At 32.1% G+C, this 22,015-nt stretch overlaps 1 pseudogene; it reads left to right on the top strand.

Moving 5' to 3' along the window:
• Positions 1-9,960: 9,960 nt before the first annotated feature.
• Positions 9,961-22,015, top strand: part of LOC124367571 — a 29,202-nt pseudogene continuing 17,147 nt past the window's right edge.

Genomic DNA, 22,015 nt, shown 5'->3' with positions numbered 1-22,015 from the left:
TAAGTGTAAGCCTTATTTATATAAACAATTAAATTTAATTAAGAGTATTAAATTTATTTTATAGATCATAAGACAGAGTTAACAGCATTTTAGAGTGATGTAAAGTTATAGGGAGGCCTCATGGAGCTTGCCTCAATCCCCGGGCCAGTTGCAAAGGACTTGTCCCACAGTCAATATTAGTTTCGGTAATCAACACTAAATTATCACTATACTGGTTCAATGATTAATTTGAACTTTACACTTCAATTTCACAAAATAGTTAGAGCTAGCAATTGTAGTCTGTTTTATGTAACATAAAACATAAACATGTAACATAAACATTATAACGCCTATTAATGCTATTTACGTCACATAGGCTATCTACAATCTGGATAATGAGCTCTCCTTCAGCAATCGCGTAAGATTGACTTTAGAAAGAGAGCTTCCAAATAATGTTCCAATTATAACCATTTAAAAGCATGTGTGAAAGTCAATTTAATAGTTTTTAATTTAAAATCTTATAATTTCATGCACGAGATCAAATTTAATCTTACGTTATATATTTATTCTTTATTCACTTTTTATACAAAAATTAAGATATTTTAGTACTAATCATAAAGTTATCAGGAACTTTCTATATTTGATTAATTTATATACGTGTTTTCTTATTGTTAAATGTATAAACACTTTCTTAGCTTGATAATACAGGTGGCAACATTACCGCTTTCTAGCAGACAAAGATGTAACAAACTCGACACGGTCACCTAGTGGCAATAATTGTAACTATTTGCGCAGCGCTTACTGTTGCTGATGATTGAACTAATAGTTAACTAACAAGAGAACAATGCCTGGAAGAAATGCAGAGAGTGTATTTTTATACCTAAGAACATAATTATATTCGTAGCACTAATGTGACAATCAGTACCAATTAATTACAATTATTAATAATATTCTGCTTCTGACCTTAAATGTATAAAAAATAATAGTTTTTATTCCATTTTTGTTTTGATTTATAGTACCTACTAAATTTCATAAACATTAATCCATTTCCTTCTAAGATTTATTTTATAATTAAATTTTGAATGCTTTATGGATACAAAAGAACTAAACTAATAACTGGTCGGTAATTTTCTCATGAATTCTGATTATTTTGTAAGTTTTTTTAAGTTTGTGCAGTTGTTTCATATTTCGTCTTAACAAGACATTTTCAAGAGGAATAGGTAAAAGTATTACCAGAAAATAATAAACAAAAGAAACATCATATGTTAATAATGTTTATATATATATATATATATATATATATATATATATATATATATATATACATACCATTATGTGATAATAAAATAAAATTTATCAACAAATTTGACAATTATAGTACAGTATCTAAAACCGAGTATATTAGTCCAAACGAGCTGCCAATCAACATTCAGGTTGGAGTGTCTGATTACAACTTCAAAATATTTAATTTCTTCAACAAGTCCCATATATACATATTAGATGTTGTGTTAACTGCCTTTGTTTTTGCTCTTGAGTAAAGGTTTATATAGCGCAGTCAAACAGTTTTTACTACTTTTTAGGAAATACTGATAATATTGAAACGAACTTATAAAACCACACCATGACGTCCCAGTAATATATGTAATGATTTTACGACGTTAGAAGGTGTGGTGTTTTAACAATACATATACGACTTACGTCTCTATCACATCATCTGACAAACCACTTACTCGCTCATTGAACTAAAATTGACAGCGCGGACCTTTTCATGTGAAAACCTTTCAACGTTACACCTATTTTTACCAATCAGCTTTTCAGCTTTTACCAATCAGGATAAAACCTACAACTTCTATTCACAGGTTAACTTTAGTGTACTATATTAATCTGTTTGTTTCTATAAACTGCTAATACCGCTCTATCACACCCTATTAATTTGACATTGTCTTAAAATTACCATAAAAATATAAAGGGCAAGAATTCAGTTCATTATCAGGCCTAATATTTAATACATATAACTTATATACTTATTTTATTACTATAATAACTTTTACTTTATGGCAAGTAAACAATACCTATAAAGACTCTATTTCATATTATATTAATATTATTGTATACATTTTCATCGGGTCAAATCAAAATTCACGTTACGATGTTCGGTAATGATTTCCTTCTCTATGGCACAAACAGTTTACGTATACATGGGGTATTCAAGTATAATAATAGAGTATAATTTTGTAAATTTCTTTTTTTGGCTGAACGTTAGAGAATATCCTATCACTCGAGTATTAAAAATAATTAATCTCTGTCTCTCTGTATGTATGCATACCTTTTTCTTTGGCCGATATCTCGATAATGACTTGGAGTTTTCAATAAAGTTTCATTTATACAACGAACATTGTTCGATTACGACGCTATCATTCCATAGGATTTTACTGAGCATAAGTGAAAGTTTTTACACTTATAGTAGTAATAAAGTATACTTATGGGTAGTCTAACAATAGTGGCAACGATAAGATTATGGATTAATTTTATATTTACTACAATCTTATGACATATTTACAAGTAAAACAGTACAACATATAGCCTAATGAAATGGACGATAGAGATTTAATTATGCGCGGAACTTCATTAAAACAGTAATTTTGATCTCTTTTGTATAATTTGTTATTAAAACCTTACACAGTGGTAATCAAAGACATATAAATTAGGATATGTGACATAGAATATATTGTTCAAAGTAGGTGTTTTTATGAAATTAACAAAAAACCTAAGACCTAAACACATTTGAACAAAAATGTAAGGTATAAAATAAGGTTAGTATTGCATAAAGCTCAATTCTTATACTTTAAAGAGCTTGCAAGACTTTAAATTATTATTCTGTACAAATTTGCTTATATTTATAGAATTCCACCAGGAATGATAAACAAAAAAATTTTCTTTGTCTAAATTTGTGCAATGCGATTTCCAAAACAATAATATTACAAGTGATATAAAACTAAAAGTAACATTACAGTACTTATTTATGTGGTTCAACTACTATACTGGCAAAAACCATTAAATAATTTCATCTTACGGGCTTGATTTATAAATCCATTAAGAATCAGTTTATTTAGGTAGCAAAACGTCTCACTGCTCCAAGCTTCCTCTACGGGAAGCGAGTTTAGTCTCTCGAGACTGCTGTTTCATATTTTATTCAATACTCTTTTAGGTTAAGGCATTCGATTTCTCTGTCGAATGGATTACAGCATACATGAATCTGATACAGAGCATATAAAATATGTTTTATGTTATAGTAGTCTAAGCCAATAAATAAGTATAACGTACTAAATAATATTGTAAACAAAATTTTTATGTAATGCTTAATGTAGTATTTTATATAATATAAAGATTAAAGGCTGTTGATTGGCAATTTAATCGCTTGAAAAACACTAGCCGATGCCGATGGGGTTACTTTGTTCTTTAATATATGTAGTTACCAAATTAGTTGTTATGGAACAAAATATGTTTTATATAATATATAAACAGATTTCTTAGTTTTCACGAAAACGGTCAATTTTAAGCATTACGAAAGATAGTAGTGTGTTGCTAATAGTAAAGGACATTATAGTTTAGTTTTAATTAGGTATTTAATTTTTATATATAAAAATTGCTGCAAATTGCAAGTTAGTAAAAGTAATTTGTGAACAATATTCTTTATATATTTTAAATTTTTACTTTGAATTTTCACACGAAATATTTACAATAACTGAATAAATGGGTACAAAGAGACGGGCCCCTTAACATGAGTCAAAGAGCCACTCCATTAGTAACTTAATGATGAAACACACGAGCAGGTAAATTTGCCCTTTTACTTAAAATGTAATTTCAGCCTCCTGTATGCCTACTTCAGTTTCATAAATTTTACAGGAATCCATCATATTACACAAAAATCGTCTCATTAAGAACATTATGGATTACGACTTTAGGCTTTCTCTCCACTAGACTAAAATACTTCAAGTGCTACTAATATGTTTCGGCCTATTTTATCAAATGTAGTGGAATGTAGCTTATACGGCAAGTTCTTGTTATTTAAATGGTGGTTATAGTGATAGTTTCACACTTCCACTTCAGGGCTCCAAAATACTATACTTAAAGTTAGGTTCTTATTATTATTATGGCATTTGTATTTATACTACAGAGTAGATACTAGGATACCTCAGTTAAAGGAATTAAATATTATATACTATAGCTTGGTTTTCTTTACAAAGATTAGTAAATGTTATCTTTAAATTATATGCTTGATACCTAATTATAATACATTTTTGTGAAAATGTAAAGCATAAAAATTACAATATTAGGAGTTCTGGTACAATGTTTACAAATGGGATGTTAGAATTTAAGTTAGGATTATGATTTAGAATTAAACAATTAAATAATAATAAATAATAAACGTTTAAATTAATGGATAATAAATTTATAAACGTAAAATATGTCTCTTCAAAATTAAATTTTATTTGAACATTGATAGTCTTTTTTTAACTAGAATTGGAAAAGTAGAAAGTTGATGTGTAGTTCTGATTAAGTAGTAAATGTTACTTCAGGAAAACCCGTATTTCGTCTGTCGGAAAATAACTAAGTGCAATTGTTTGACAGTGAGAGCGTTGAAGTTTTGAGTTCTTAATTGAAACGGATGTACGTGGTGGTGCTCTTTCACTAAAGAAGCTACTGAAAGTGAAAGTCCTGAGATATGATGCAAATCCAGCATTCCATTCAAGGATTGCTGAAGACGTTGGTGTCCATAAAAGTACTGCATACAAAACTGTAACATATGCCATGAATAAAATAATTGACAGGGCTCACAATTCCATCAACGGTGCAGAAGGAAGGAACTGTTTGCAGTGAGGCAAAAATTCTTTGGATATAACGTTTTAGTATGCCTACTGTTGTAGAAGCGTTGGACCGTACACATTTTAAAATTATGAAACCTCAAATCCGTGGCATTGAATATATAAACAGAAAGAGTTTTACCAGCATTAACATTTAGGCTAGGAGTGATGTCAACGTGCAGCTACCACATGTGTGAGTGCTTAATGGCTAGAAAGCGTTCACAATGCAAGAATATGGCGCAGGCACAAAAATATGGAAATTATATCTCGCTTTGATGGACCTTCATGTGTATTGGGTAACTCTGGGTATAGTATATCATTATGGTTAACTATCTCATTCAAGCCTCCAATTAACGCCCGTGAAAGAAATTTTGACTTTATTCACTCTAGAGAAAGAGTAATTTTGTTGAAAAGTGTTTTGGCCAATTTTATGAAACTGTATCTAAGTTGCAATACAATGTTGTTGTTTACTTTGCTATACACTATAACATCGAAGAAAGTTTTAACGACGTGTGTGATGAAGATGTAGAGGGAGTAGGTTTCCAACGTGAATGATGAATACTTACAAGAACAAAATGAAACCCCAACAATACTCACAGGACAACAGAAAAAGCAGGTAATATTGAGTCCTTAAACCATTAGTAATAATTAATTATTACAATTTTTGAAAATAAGTGTAAAATTAATAAAATGTAATTGTTAGTATTGCAATTTATTATTTTCCTCTCTCACGTGTTAGGTGAATTTTATTAAAAGTGTGTTTAGTAAAAGTGTCACGTGTTAATTGAGTCCAAGACTCAGAGTAGTAAAACAAGAAATATTTTAAACTTATAAAGTAATTATAAGTTGTTAGTGATCCCAAATAAAATTTATGGAAACTCCGCATTGGAAATTTATGTTAGAATTCGGCTTTTCTCTCCCATTTTTTGTAATAATAACCTGTCTCTTGTATTTGTCTCAAGAGCCAAACTTTATTTATTGCTCAAACTCACCCTATACATAAAGGATTATAAGGCATATCTCTTGTGATGAGAATCTTTAGATTAATGGAATATATAAAGTTTGTTCTATACATTTTACCATTACTTTGATAATTCTATGAAAACTCATTTAAAAGTATCAATATTCCTCAAAAGAGAATCGAGGCACTTTAAATTTTTACATATTAATAATAATTACAAAGTATACAATATAATAATAATACAATATATAATAATAATACAAAATATAACTTTGACTTAGTTAAGAGGAATGAAGGTACTTTGAGTTTTACAATTAAAGCAATCGAAAACAAAGACTAAACACTTCACTAAAATGTAAATTATAACTTTAACTTAGCTTTACTACAACCACATTCTCGTATAAATACATACATACGTTATAGTAGGAGACATATCAATGCAAACCTGGTCTGTGGCGCGGTGTTGCTAGCTGTAACGGAAGAATAATGATTTATAGAATAATCAACTGAAATCAATAATATTCCAATCGTTACTACTCATCTTTCCTTATCTCTGCCTTCCCGGATATTTTACCTTCAAGATGTAAATTAACACTTAATTATATTACGATACAGAATTAGAGTCGAAAATGACAATAAAATAATCATAGAATAATCGAATAATCGAACGCAATACGTCCTCGAGTTACCTCATACTGAAAAACAGCTGATATGACGATGTGGCAACACCGTATTGTAAGTATTGGAATGGGTGCGGTAACTCGCTTGCTCTTTATAAAATACTGCATGAAAGCATATCAAAGTTTATTTGATTTGAATCGAAAAATATTAAATGTATGATAAATATGTTCTACTTTATTATGATAAAAACGCAAAGGGGTATACTCGAGTTACTTTGCAATATGTATTAGCATACATTATTATAACAGCAAATAGAAGAGATATAGTCTTGGTAAAAAAAAACCCAGTTACGTAGACAAGGGTGTTATACGAAGGATCCTGACCCCTTCCCCCTAAACCTTAAAGAAATTGTAAAAATTCTTTTCATGTATTTTTCTTTAAAATACTTTGAATAAATAACCTAACGTTTACTATGATTTTGTATAACACCGTTTTGTGCCATGCTTCGTTCTTTTCGTTCTTAATTTTGTTTACTACAAAGTCGGGGGGAAATTGAGGTTGTTCAAGTTTGGTAGAGAACGTATATTTGCCGGTGAGATGTTAAACATTGGCTACATGATCGGAAACGGCCGTGTCTGTGTGTTGCGTACCTTCTCTCACAACGGCAACAGCATCTGGAGTTAATTCTTAGAAATTATTGGCTTTTTCGTAGATAACTTATAGTTTGATTGAAACACAAAATTAATTATCTACAAAATTTCATGTATATGTTGTTTAATGAAATTTAAAATTTCGTGATTTTAATAACCTATCAAATCTTATTTTGATTTTGTAATAGTAAGAGAAATCTAACCTTAAAACGCGGGCACAAGATCCACATCGCTTCTTCTAGCTCTAATTTGAGAACGAAAAGATATAATTTTAAGCAAACGTAGCATTATTTTTGCTATTTAGCTTATAAATGGGAGTGTTTCATTTTTTTTGCAGACGACACCATCATATATTCGTGCACAAATCGATGACTAATATGGCAATAGAGATATGAGTGTCTCATGTAACAAAGAGGCGGATTGTGGTTTTCGAATTCTGACTACATAACAGAAGCAAATTGAAGAGCCTATTTGCATTTTTAATAAGTAAATATTTTTTTTTTATTTTGCCTAAAACAATTACAGGAATTAAACAAAAGTGCAAGAATTACGTGTTTTTCCTTAACATATTGATGTATCTTTTTGTTACTTGTTATCATATCAAATAACATAAAGAATAACTACAAAAAGTTTTAAATCTACTGATGAAGTATTTAATAATGCACTACATATTTAATTAAATACTATAAACCCTAATGCTGTGGCTTTGCAAAATTATCCCCATTTAGTGTCCACTTGTCAAGCAGTTTGCAGGCCTTTAATCGTCTTAAAAATACTAATACAAATAGTGTAATATATAGTAACTAGTGTAAACCATTACAAAGAAATAAGCTAATATTAGCCTATTGTAAGTTCGTTAGTTTTTAATCTGAACTAAAATACTTTTAAAAGATTTCCGTTAGATTTTGGAATCCTATTACATCTTTTCTATTCTATCCCCTATTACTCGGAAGCATCTCCAAAAAATGCATAATTATGGCATATAAGAGTTTTCGATTGACACGATTGTGTACCTAGATACCTAGCCGCTGTAAGGAAACAAGAAATTCTTTTAATAATAATATATACTGTGTATGATAAAACTACGATCAATGAGAATCTAAGAATGATGGCTTAGTAAGTTGGTTATTACAAAAAATAAAGGACACAGAATATAATGTTTTTGTTTTGTTGACGTTGTGTTCGGTGGTCCTTCCCGGCCTTCCCGCCAAATCAAATCATGAAACTGACAGCTGAGGGAGTACTGCACACTGACGAGCTCCTCACGCGTGGAATTTAATGGGGTGATCAACCGAGGCGGAGAGAAAGAGTGGGGACAGAGCCGAGCAGTACCGATAAATCCCGAAAATTCCTGACAAACTCTGTACAGCGGCTGATAGCGACCTCAGTTCGGAACGGTTCTGATTTCTATTATCTTACGAATTAATGAGTCGTTTTATATCCGAATTAATGAGTCGTTTTATATCCGAACATATCTGCAAAACATAGAAATTATATCGAATTAATTATATTAATATAGAACTTTCTTTATAACTCCAAAGACACTTTACACGAACATATCTGCAAAACATAGAAATTATATCGAATTAATTATATTAATATTGAACTTTCTTTATAACTCCAAAGACACTTTACAAAATGTGAGATGGTGCACAAAGAATAAAATGTCATAATCTTTTTGTGCTATTGGAATATATTCAAATTAATAGGGAAAAAGCAACATATTATAATGAGGAGTCCTTAATTGGTAGTAAATAAATTAATAATTACACTACAAAATCTGTAATAAGAGTTATGTAATAGCTGCAATAAACTAAGGGTATTAAAAAAGAAACTTGTGTGTGTGTGTGTGTGTGTGTGTGTGTGTGTGTGTGTGTGTGTGTAGTACACACACCACACCACTGCTACTGTCCGATGAGACGTTCTGAAAATTATTGATTGTTAGTTCTGAGCTATTTATAATTTTGGAGGGAAGACCAGTCCAATTTGGGATGAAACGGAAGTGGCTGGATAGTTGATAAGTCAAGCCAGCGTTTCTACGCCAGGTGCAGGGTTGCAGTGTTGGTTGACTCATATCTCCTTTCTGTGGCATGTCCTTTGATATCTTATCGTATTTTCTTTTGAGAACTTTAGTATTTGAAACACTTTGTTAAGTATTCATATTTTAGTAACCTCAAATTATTACGATCAAATTTTAACTTATAGCAATAGCAATATATTTCTCTGTCTGTTTTATAGCTACGCCACTGAATGTAACGAGGTTACTTTGTTACATTAGACTTCCTTACGTCTTTTTGGGTCTTTCGATACTCCGTTGTATTGGTTTATTTGTATGTAGACAAGAGTAATTGCCTGCCATTAATTACGTTGTAAAATCAAGGTTTAATGAAATAAATTTAATTGCGCTGAGTCCTGCAGCATCCAGCTTTAAAAATGTAATATATATATATATATATATATATATATATATATATATATATATATATATATATATATGTTGTTGTTGTACCAAATTACTGAAATGTGTTTAATTCAGAGTAGAAGCTAAAACACAGTGGTACATTTTAAGAGGCTTGTCACATTGATTGCCTGCAATAATTAAATTGTGCTGCATCCTGCAACATCCAGCTTTGAAAATGTAATTTAAATATATGTATGCTGTACTAAACTACGGAAAGAGGTTTGAAAATACAGTGATACATTTTAATAGGTTTGCCAGGTGCTGAACTAAATTAAATTCAGATGAGTACAGAGCGAGAACGCGCGGACTGCCCATTCCACTATTCTAATACACGGGCTATCTGTAGTTGGCAGGAGGGGCCCCTCCATCCCCACTCTTTCTCTCCGCCTCGGTTGATCACCCCATTAAATTCCAGGCGTGAGGAGCTCGTCTGCACACTGCACAGTGCAGTCCAAATTGAGGTGGAATTTGGATTATTGTGTATAAGCAATAAGCATTTTACTTTTCCAATAATTGGCTAAGGTATATTTGTTCTTCTACAGTATATTTTCTACATTTTAATTGTTAATAGGAGTAAAGCGGTTTCCTTACTCCTAAGCTAATACCTTGCAGTTAGGTAAGTTTTTACACTATTCCCCCTAACCTATTTGTTGTTTTAAAAATAAGGTTATTACTATTGTTACTCAGTATTACCTTGTGTAATATTCAATACAAATGAAACCCAATAAAATTTGGATCTTATTCTTTATGTTTCACAATTTTACAAACAACCTGGAATGTAGTAATTGGCAATATGAATGAATAACATAGGCATGGTCAAGCCATTTTTATATGGATGCATGATCTTGATACTATTCTGACATTGATATTTGAAATCTTGACCAACTAGACTTTACAGACATCGTGTTAGGGTAGAGTTCAGCAAGAGGACTCAGTTTTTTATATCAAAATGTTTAAACCCATTGATATTATCAACTAATATTGATTCATATGGGGTAGGGTACGATAAGCGGACTCGGTTTTTATATCGAAATTGGTGAAAGATATTACTTAATCATAACTATTGGTATAATCAATCGATATTGATTAATTATTTTGAACTATTAACTTAAATAATCTATATCAAAAGCTGTAAACACTTTCAAATAATACACGTAGGGTAATATTTCAATTTTACATAGGTAATTTTAGTGATTAAAAATGGTAGTCAATTTTAGAAAACTACACGACTTTGCTTTGAAAGATAATACATGTTTTTCATGGCTTCAACATGTTGGACTCGTACTGAAAAACCCTTTATGTGGAATTTGTGGGAAAGAAACAACTGTAACTGTAAGAGGAGCAAATATGGTCGTCTTCAGTTTTCCTAATTTTGGTTATAATAATTTGTTTGATCACTGTAAATATTAAATTCATATTTTAATTTAAAAACATATGATTGTTATTGAGGACTATAGATACGGTAATTATCATATTAACCGCCGGGGCGGAAAAATACGAGTTTTGCGTTCTTAACTTATTGGAATCGTCCTATATAAAAAAAAGTATAAGGTTTGATGGGGTGGAAATGAGAAATAACGAAGTTCTAGAAAATAAAAAATTAAATAACTTTCCAGTAATATCTCCATGTTCTACATCCACGTCTAGCGTCACGTGACCTTTTGTGGCCAATGATTGAACCTCGTGATGACGTCATCGGTTGCGCCGCCATCTTTGCAAACGTAAATGAGAAATTACAGAAATGAGCAGAATTTTGATCAAAATTAATAATGTTTTTTCTTAATTTCGAGAAAAAAATTAATTACGAGTGCTTCCGGCCATCAGCGCGGGCTTCGGCAGCACCTTCGGTGCTGCCCCGCGCTGATGTCAATAAAAGAAAAACATCCCTCGAGATAGTACCTATCAGTAAAATATAAAATTCTAGAGGGGCTGATCAAAAATATAAATTGAAATGTAATGCAAAGGCAATTATGTAAAGTTTAAAAACTAAATAAATCACGAAAAACTCAAATATATAGATGGATATTAACAGAGAACACTTACCATTAGTGTGTTGGCGGATATAGCTAAACAGCAGCAACAAAAAAGTGGTCTATCACAACGAAACGACACAGTCTCCCGGTTTAAAAACACCACTCGACCGCACGACGAACAAATACACTCATTTTTAAAAATGCCCTGTTCTATTAAAAAAGAGATAATTTCGTTTCGGTTAAAACGTAAGCTCTTTACGTGCCCTACGAAACACTCCGACACACACACACAATTCACTAGGGTTGGTTGAACTAGTGGATGGTTGATTCATCATTGTAAACTCACTCACTCAATCCGACCTACTGAACACAATATCTTGTGTAGAACTGACCTATGCCCCGGACAACTCAGATAACAGGTATGCTATCAGGCTGCTATCAGTCCCGGCCGCAGATAATATTTAAGTAAACAGATTATCCAGACACAGCACACAAACTGAACATTAAAACATTAGAAACTTTACCACTTATCAATATACCCCCTAAAATCATGTTATTTGTCATTTGCACCCCCTAGTACTATATATATTTTTTGTTCAGGAGGGTGAGCAGAATACGTTGGTAACGTCAAATTCGTGATTTGCCGCCCCGGCGTTTAATCTTACTGGTACCATAGATACTTTTATATCGATGAATAGTCTAGGATTTGAGATGCGAATATTAGGTATTGATGACTACATTCTTCGATATAAAACACTGGGTCCGCTTATTGTACCCTACCCTTCATATGCACTAACAATACACACATTTTTGTATTATAAACAGTTTGTTCAGTAATTAATCTCTTTTAACTTAAATAAAAATTGTTAACTTTAGAAAACTATACAAAATACAACTAAAAGATTGGTAACTTTCTCCTTCTCAGTTTCAAGATGTTTGTTTTGTTGCTATGTTTTCTTTATTATTTAAATGTTATTTTCCTATCGTCTGTATTAATTTTATCGTTTGATTAATAGTTATGGTTCCTTTATTATTCATAACATTATGTAATTCTTTAAACTATTACAAGTAATTTGAAACATGTGACTGATTTAGTTTTAGATACAATGATATCGATTGATATTTCTTTTATTCAATATATAAAATATCGATAATTGTAGGAAGTGATATAAAAACCGGACGATGCCCTGTTATTATTCCATATCAGTTTAATCCTTTCTTTTACAGTCCATCTTAGGCTTGATCCATAATGTTTTGCAACAGCTTCAAACTTCTTTCTGGAAATAAAAGTAGCCTATACTGTTTTAAGAAATTGTAGAAGTAGTTTTAGATCCTTTTAGGTACAGTGGCTAAAGTAAACATCTCTATATTGTAATCTTGTACGCGGCTCAAGGAAGCTATTTGACTAAACTAATTCCAAAAAAGGCTGGCAAAACCATTTATTTTAAATAACAGTAAAAGCAAAAGAATTCAGTTGGCTGTAAAATATCAATATTATATTATAATAGTCTATCAAATATAAATTATAAAATAGTATACTATACAAAATTATAGTTCTGTATGACAAGAGATATGAAACAAAACTATTTTACCAAAGTCAATAAATTTAAGTAGGATTAATCATTATGTATAGGTTTAAATTTCTTAGATACGTTAAGTTAACAGTTTTGCAGTGGCCACCACAACTATCAACTCATCGATATAGCTGATTATTTAAACTACGAAACAATAAAAAAAACCAAAATGATTAACAAAATTACATTATAGGTATTTCGTATTATAGTTCAGCCATGTTTTTGTATCTAAAAAGTAATAGTAGTCAAGAACTACATAGGCTTGTGTATTTGTTAATTATGTAACAAACAAAGCGGTGTAAAACTTCTTACTATTTTGAAGGATAAACTAAAGATAAGGAAAAATCTTATGACACAAATAACTAAAGTCCATCGCCATTGTAGTTGCAACCATTACTCAAATACCACACAAATCATTTTACTTTGATTTAGTTTTAAACAAAATTATTAAAATACAATATTGTTAATAATAGGCCTAGCATAGGCCTAGCTAGATGTAATTAACTGTGAAGAACTATAAGTTAAAAGTTTTTGTATTCAGTAGTTCCGGTTTTTCTCATCGATAATTTGGTTCGCTCATTTGATTGTTGTGGTGGCCGCTTATTATACTGTAGGTGAGAAACAAAAGACCTAAACGGTTTTTCTTCTTTAGTTCTCAACTTAATGCCATCATTGCACATTTTATAATTTGTTGTTTTGAGCATTCCACCTTGTAAAAATTCAACAGTTATTTCTTGTTTAAATTATGCTATTTACGATCTTTTCACATAGTATTAAATCATACTAATACCTACTAATTTTGTCTGACATCTTCATTCCTATTTATTTAGTAAACAAATTAAACACAATAAAACTGATGGAAATATTTATATTAGGTTTAATTTTATAATATTGATACTTCCATTTGGAGTCATGGACTATTACCCTCTATAACTCAAATATGTTATGGTACGTACCTTGATAAATCAAAAACCAGCCTGCTAAGGGAGCCAGCTTGTCAAGCACACTTTCATGTGACAATAATCTCTCCTATCCCTTCAACACTCCATAAATTCACCTATTTATTGGAGTGTTTGATATAAAGTTTTTTATGGTAATGTGAATGTGAATATAAATATTACCTACCTTATTTTTTCTATAATGTAAATGTTTGTTTCCAAGTTAGTGCGGTTCTATGAAGCTAGCAGCCCAGATACTGTAATGTTGGCCTATGGAGTTCAGTCAAATGAATAATTAAGAAGTTAACTTAGTAAAACAATGAATAGAAAATCACTAACCGCCTCATCCCTTTAAACCCTTTATTTTGAAGAAGTTGGCAAATAACTAACTGATACAATTGTGTTTTGATTATTACAGGAAAATTTGGCAAAGATGAGCTACTCAGATGACCAGCTTCCTGACTTGCTACCACTTTACTACAAAAAGTTGTTTCCTTTCGGGCCGTATTATCGATGGCTGAGCTACGGTAACTGTGAGTGTCTAAGTATTGGGCTGAAAAACATTTGTTGGTAGATGATTAAAGGTGATACCCTACTTTAATTAATTAATTAATGTTGGGAATACAATCTAATCTCTCAGCGATCCTATATGTGTGCAATATCAAATGTTAAAATGGTCACTCCAATTTCATTACTTTGAAAGCTTATTTTAAAAAGTTTGCCACACATGAAATGTCTACAGTTACTAACAGTTTTCCTAGTTAGTGATATAAATGAATCAGCTGGGCAAAATGAGTGAATCAATATTGGTTCTATATTAGTATTAGAGTGAGTCAAATATTCCTGAACAAAATCTATTCAATTTAAGAGGCCAAATGCAGAAAAAACAAATCTATAAATGACAGTATGTCAAAAACCTCAAAAAATTTTGATCAAACTTTATATACACATTTGAGACACAGTCCATTATATTACAATATATATCTCGTTCTTTGGCCACGCCTATTTTCGAAGATTTACAGGTGATTTTTCGATTTTACAGGCTATGTGCTGACAAAACAAATCTATGGATGGTCGTACTTCAAAAACGTACGAGCCAATTTTTATAAAACTTTATACACACATTTGAGACATAGTCTATTGTAATTTTATTTAACTTTATTGTAATTTTTAGGTCTTGGTAATTTTATTAGAACCTATTAAAAATGAAAACTATATATATTACTTTATATTTAATCAAAGTTTTATTAAATAACTATACATTGCAATAGAGATTTAAGTAATATCTTAGAATCAATATTGAATAAATACTAATCAGCCTAACCTTTCTGTATTTATATTCTTTGTTGTAGACCTAATGTTTCCTAATGTTGTAGACCAGTCGTTATACATCAATTCATGATAAAAATCAGTTCAGGAGTGACAGTATCAAAGAATAATAAGAATGATCTTAACAGTGCAGCTTAAACAGGACCCTGCTATTATAAGCTTGCTTATGGAGGCAATCCCCTTTTGATCATATCCGTAACAGAGAAATAAATTTTAAAATTAAAATCAACATCCTATTTTTCTCTATTGATTTGAAATGTGCTATATTTTGTATACCATCCCATACAGATAGAAAAAAGTACTATTCAACAATTCATATTGTATTGTTCAATACATTAAATAAATAGGTCTATACTTTACTGTATTATATTAGATTCTTCTTAGATTTGAAAGTATTAAATCATTATCACATTCAATAGGTCAATTATAGTTTAACATAACTTAGTTCTATACTTTACAGTGGACCCAAACTGCTTCCCGAACAGAGAATTTTCTTTCACACTGCAGGATGATGTGTACATCCGGTACCAGTCTTTCTGTAACCAAGACGAAATGGAAAAAGCGATACAACAGAAATGCCCTTTCAAAATTGATATTGGAGCTGTATTCAATACCAGGTAAGAATTGAAAAGTATATAAAAATATCATTTTATTTTCAATTTAGAAGGAAACCCTCTCTATGAAGCAAATAAAGTAACGCCTTTGAGCTTATTGCGCCGGTGAATATCAAGATAGCTTATCAGAATTAGATATGAAAGATATAAAGTTCAGTTAGAAACCTGTGCCACATATTATTTTTAATAGTTCATTTAGTCTGATGTTCTTGTTTAATATGTGTAAGATAAGTTTTCTGTTGCGGTTAAAACAAAGGCCGGTAATCAATTTGCAGAATATTGTCTGCCCATAAATATTCATCGAAGATTGACAAGTGTGTACGGTGAAGGAACTAGGATATAGGTACGTTGGAAAGTTGGTTTTAAGATCTAACACTTGTGAACGTGGAGAGTTAAACGCTGAAGATGCTTCTTGTTGCTCCCATTTAGTGAATGTAACAACAGATGAAAATAGCTCTCATGTTGATGAGCTTATTTGGGAAAACACGAATAAAGCAGCATGGAACCACTTCTTTTCTTGATATCTCTAAATAGCGGTTAATATGATTCACAACTTAGGGCACTGTAAGTGTGCACTTGTTGGGTGTCTAAAATGCTTACTCTTGAAAAGAAATTTTATCTTGAAAGTTGCTTACCAATCAGGGCCGACAGGAAGATGAATGAAATAATTTCCTGCGGAACATCACAACTAACTAAAGATGAAACCTGGTTTTATTACTATAATCCAGAGGAACACATCTATCGCACAACAAACATGCCGTGGTCACCCCATCCACAAAATTTCAAAAGTTTTGAAAGTGCCGGAAAGGTTATGCTGACTCGTTATTGGGATTCACAAGGTATGATTATAGCCAAATATTTACCACATGATCAAGCCATCCAAACCCTTATGCGTACTGTAAGATACGCATATCCTAAAAACAACCTAAAAACCTTCCTAAACCCTTCCTAAACCTTCCTAAAAACCTCTAACCTAAAAACCTCTAACCTAAAAACAAGGATTAGACAAATTCGACTGTAGCGCACAGAATTCCTACTATATAACATCTCACAATAGACAATAGACAATTTTCTTTATTTACATATTCATAGAGAATAGTACATGCGTCATAAAACAAAAGTTGTGGTTAGTAAAATTTATACAATGTAAAAAGTTTTTGTGTCATAGTTATATAATACAAAGTTGATACAAAGTTTGATGTCCAGAGGAAGCTCTTGTCTTGCGCTGCACTGTGTCAGGTGCTCAAGAATTCGGACTCTGAATAGTAGGGCCTTTCTTGCAGCCATTTTGTTAGTTGGTTCGCGAAACACTGAGGTGGCTGGTTTCTTAGATGATCGGGCAGGTGGTTGAAAAACAGCGGCGCTCCTTGGTATGAGGGTTTCTTCTCAGAGAGGCTTAAGCGGTGTAAGGGCAGGGCGAAGTTTGTGGCATTTCTTGTGTTATATGGATGTAGTTCCTGATGTCTTAACTGCTGTGAAGTGACTGCATGCAGAATGGTTTCCCGGATGTAGAGTGAGATTGTTGTGAGAATTTTTAGTTGTTTAAAAGATTCCCGGCAACTTTCCTGGTGATGTAGTCCTGCTAGGCATCTAATTGCTCTTTTTTGCAGAGTAAGAATCTTTCCCATGTTGGACGCTGATGTTCCTCCCCATGATACTATTCCGTATCTTAGGTGCGTTTCGAAAAGAACAAAGTAGGCAACTTTGGCTACCTCCATGCTACATACTTGTTTAATTCTGCGAATTACATAGATACTTGAGGAGAGTTTCTTACTTAGTTGGTCTATGTGGGGCTTCCATGACAATTTCGAGTCAATTGTGATGCCTAGATATTTGATCACATTGCTTACTTCCAGGTCCAGGAGAGGTGCTAGGTTTGTAATTTTGTTTTTTGTGTTGAAAACTATTTGTACGGTTTTATTTTCATTTAATACTAGGTCATTATTTGTGCAATATTGTTTAGTTTGGTTGAAGCATGCAGTCGTTTTTATACAATAATGGGCAACCCCATTGCAGCCAACAAACATGTGGAAAGATTCAGCGCTTAGTAATGGAGCCCATCTCACTCCCATACTAAAGCCTCCTATTACACTCTACTCTCAAAAAATGTTATTGTAAGATACTTACACTGGTTAGTGGGTAAGTTTCAAATATTTACAATGTTCCAGACCCAAGGACCGAAGAAGGTCATCAGTGTTTGCCCCTCTCCAGAAGGAGCTTGTGTTCGACATTGATATGACAGACTACGATGATGTCAGAAACTGCTGCTCTGGAGCTGACATCTGTACCAAGTGCTGGAAGTTCATGGCACTAGCTGCTAGAATACTGGATACAGCACTCAGAGGTATGTTATTGAAAATTTTGATGATAAGTTGTAAGATCAACCTAACCCTCCAGCAAGCCAAATAGATGATTTTTCAGAAACAGTGAAAATGCCTAACTGGCCAAAATTGGGTTTGTTTTAATATATAGCAAATGTTTGAAACAACCTGAAATAGAATAATATTTACACACTATGGATGGAACTATGGTTTGGAAAGTTTTTGCATCGTAGTTTTGGACCTACGCCGTTAGTGTCATGACTAACATCAAACATTTTCCGGTTCCCACTGTATCGAATATTTCTTACAGAATTAACTGTTGAATTTTTTTGCCTTGCTGTGGAACCATCCTCAGTCAACAGATTTTTTCATATGGATTTTGAAATTAGAAATGTTTTAACATTTAAGAATTTTGAACATCTAATATTGCTAAAACTTGCTAAATATTATTTATTTTTGAAAAATTTAGTTGTTAGCTGTGTAAGTGCAAACTGAGCCTAATTTTTGAAATGTTTACAAACAATTGATAATTTGCAGTTTTATGCAAAAAGTAACTAACACATAATTATTAGAGTGCACATCTTTATGTTGCCAATTCGCTTCCAGTGGTGTATCAGTTTTTAGGAGCATTCTTTGAGGACTCCTATATTGCAGGGTACGAGAATCATGTTCTTCTATCTTTAAGGCAAATCACATATTCTCAATTTGCTTGAGGATAACTTTTCAATTTTGTATGAAGTTCCTGCATCTCCTGCAGCAGGTTCAAGAGACGAATTAGGTGTAGAAGGATCACTTCCAGAATGGAATTATTCCTTTCATGAACACGATTGTATCAAGGAAACATTGATGTGCACACATAACATTTGTATATTTTACTATACAAATGTCCAGCAAGTTGAAAAAAATGTACTCTTCCAGTATTTCATTGTATGTCTTGTGCAGGACCAGTGGGAGAAAGATTTCTCATTGCATTACACTCCAATTTTTAGTTGATATTGATTATATCTCTTAACTAGCTGTTGCCCATTGTTTCACAAACAATTTTTAAAATCGAAACTCATAGCCTACCGGTACTTAGTTAAAGCACGTGTGATGTAATATCATATGATAGTTTTCAGACGTAAGTAGGCATACATGAGGTATATATTATTTCACTGTTCATGGTTAAAAGACAATCAGAGGTTAAGGAGCATTTCTATTTGCCTTGTTGCCATGATCAAGAAAATATGTAGGTTTCAGAAATCTACTTTGCTAAAAAACCATTAATTTCAAGTACCTGTAATCTACTTTGGTTTAAGATAATTTCAGTGCCATAATTTGGATTTGAATTGTTGTTCCTATGAAGAAAATATACATACTCAAGACGAATAAGCCTACTGCGATCAAAAATCATCATTCAGTAAAGGGTGAAATCCTAACTAAATTTTAATAACATTTCAAAATAATAGTTTACAGGTTTTGATTCTCAGTAGTATTGTTATTTATCTGGCTGTAGTCAGGGAGAGATTGACTGGTTGAGGAATGTTAATTTTCATTCTTCTGATTTTCTTTAAGCCACTGTAAAAATTCCATATTACAGTATAAATGAAAGCAACATGTCCAAGGTGTGTTTGAGTACCTCATGTGCAAATATTCACAGCTTTGGTCATTACAGTGAATTTTATTACACTGTTTTCATAGTATTTCCAAAAACAAACCTTAACAAAGTATTTCCAATTACTGGTGCAATCAGTAATAAAAGTTATAGCGTAACCTATCACTGTTGGCTGTATTCCCTTACTGATCAAGCAGTGTACTTAGTACTGTATAAAATCAAAATGTTAACAAATGTTTCAGTGTCCTTGACAAACTTCTTTTCTTTCTTTCTTCCTCTTGTTTGCTGAATTTCAGCAGGTTTTGCTTACTTTGAGCATGGAACCTCGATAAACATTCTTGTATGTATGACCAGTTTACACTTTTTACACACAGTAAGTTCACTATTGCACTCAGTATCCACGAGGGTTGTATGCTTGGAGACAAGGTTGTTCTTGGTGTTTTCGGTGTTGTGGGTGTTTTCTGTTTTGTTTTTCTATTTTTTGTTTTTATTTGTTAGTTTTTAGTCACAACCTGTTAAGTCACAACCTTAAGTCTATTGTTAATACTTCCTATTGTTTGTTGTGTTACTTTGAAAGAAGTTGGGGGAATTTCTTTAAGGAAGGTATTTGATGTGTGTAGGATTAAATAGGAACGGTTGTGCACCCAACTCCAAGGATAGAATGCTTCACGCCAGAGACCCTTCAGGCGGCTTCCTAGTCCAGAAACAGGAAATGGGCCCTGGAGAGAACATTTTGTTATAACCCATGGTGAAGACATTCATGTTCTTAAGACAGGTCACTTTCAAGACTTACGTTATGTTAGTATGTTTTTTTTTTTATATATATTACCTTATTTATAGATTTAAGAAAACTTACAATTTCCAGTATTATTTCCATATCAAAGCTCGTTAAAAGATCTTTCAATATATAAGGTGGATCTATTTTCTTCGCATTCAGTTTAGTGAGCAATTCATGTCTGAAGTCGTTATATTGCACACAATCAAAGATTAAATGTTGAAGACTTTCTATGGAACCTGCATTGCATTTGAGGCATAACGGAGTGAAATAACAATTTATCTTAAATAGGGTTCATTAACCCAAGCATGTCCAATTCTTAGTCTATTTATTGTTACTATTTTATTTCTACTCAGTTTGTAATTATTATACCATGGGGAGGGGCTATCAGGGGCAAGTAGTGATTGTTTAATTGCGCCAACAAAATCTTCCAATGACACTTTAAAATCTGTTGGTTCTTCACCTGCTTGGGTTTGCCTCTTTTGCCAGCCTATCTACATGTTCATTGGGACCTATCCCCACATGACTTGGTACCCATTGAAAAGTGAAGTATTTATTACCTCTCATCATGCAGATTGTAATGGCTGATGCCAGATTTTCTTCATAATCTGCTGAACTTGCTTGCCTTTTATGGCTAGTATAGCAGCTTTTGAGTCAGAACATACTACAATGTTTATCATAATTTTGTTCGTTTGCTATTTCAACAGCTTTCTTTATGGCATACAGTTCTGCGGAATAGCTGGATGCCTGGTTAGGAAGTTTATATTTGTATCCTATTTTTAAGTCCTGTATATACACGGCAGAGCCTGCGCCATCCTTGCTTCGTGAGCCATCAGTGTAAATTCTTAGATAGTTTTCATATTTCTTTCTCATTAATTCTAGAAATAATGCTTTAATGGCTTCTGGTGGGAGTAATGATTTTTTCCCAACTGTGTCATCAATCTCTAGTTCAAATGATATTTTTAAGTTCTTAAGCAGTAGGGGGCTATCAACGAATTCCAAAAGATTTGAATCACTTACTGCAATATTGTTTAGATTCGCCAGATTATCTACTGTGTTCACCAGTTCCATGTATAGAGGTTTGGTTTTTTTGACCCAGTACTTATGATGATAAGCTACTGCATGTAAATATCTTATATTCACATAGCATGGGTGTTGTGGATTACTTAGTGTTTTAAACAATATTTTCTCTGTTAAGAATTCTCTCCTTATATGTAAGGGAGGTAATGCTGCCTCTGCATGCAGAGTATTAGTTGGGGAAGATTTCATAGCTCCGAGAATGCATCTTAAAGCATGATTTTGGACTATTTGTAGGCTTTTAAGGTTGACTTTTGGGGCATGACCAAAAATAAAGCAACCA

The sequence above is a fragment of the Homalodisca vitripennis genome, chromosome 8, assembly GCF_021130785.1.
Source record: "Homalodisca vitripennis isolate AUS2020 chromosome 8, UT_GWSS_2.1, whole genome shotgun sequence".
Taxonomy (NCBI): Eukaryota; Metazoa; Arthropoda; class Insecta; order Hemiptera; family Cicadellidae; genus Homalodisca; species Homalodisca vitripennis.
The sequence above is the reverse complement of the archived record's forward strand: the minus strand, read 5'-3'. Positions and strand labels throughout refer to the sequence as shown.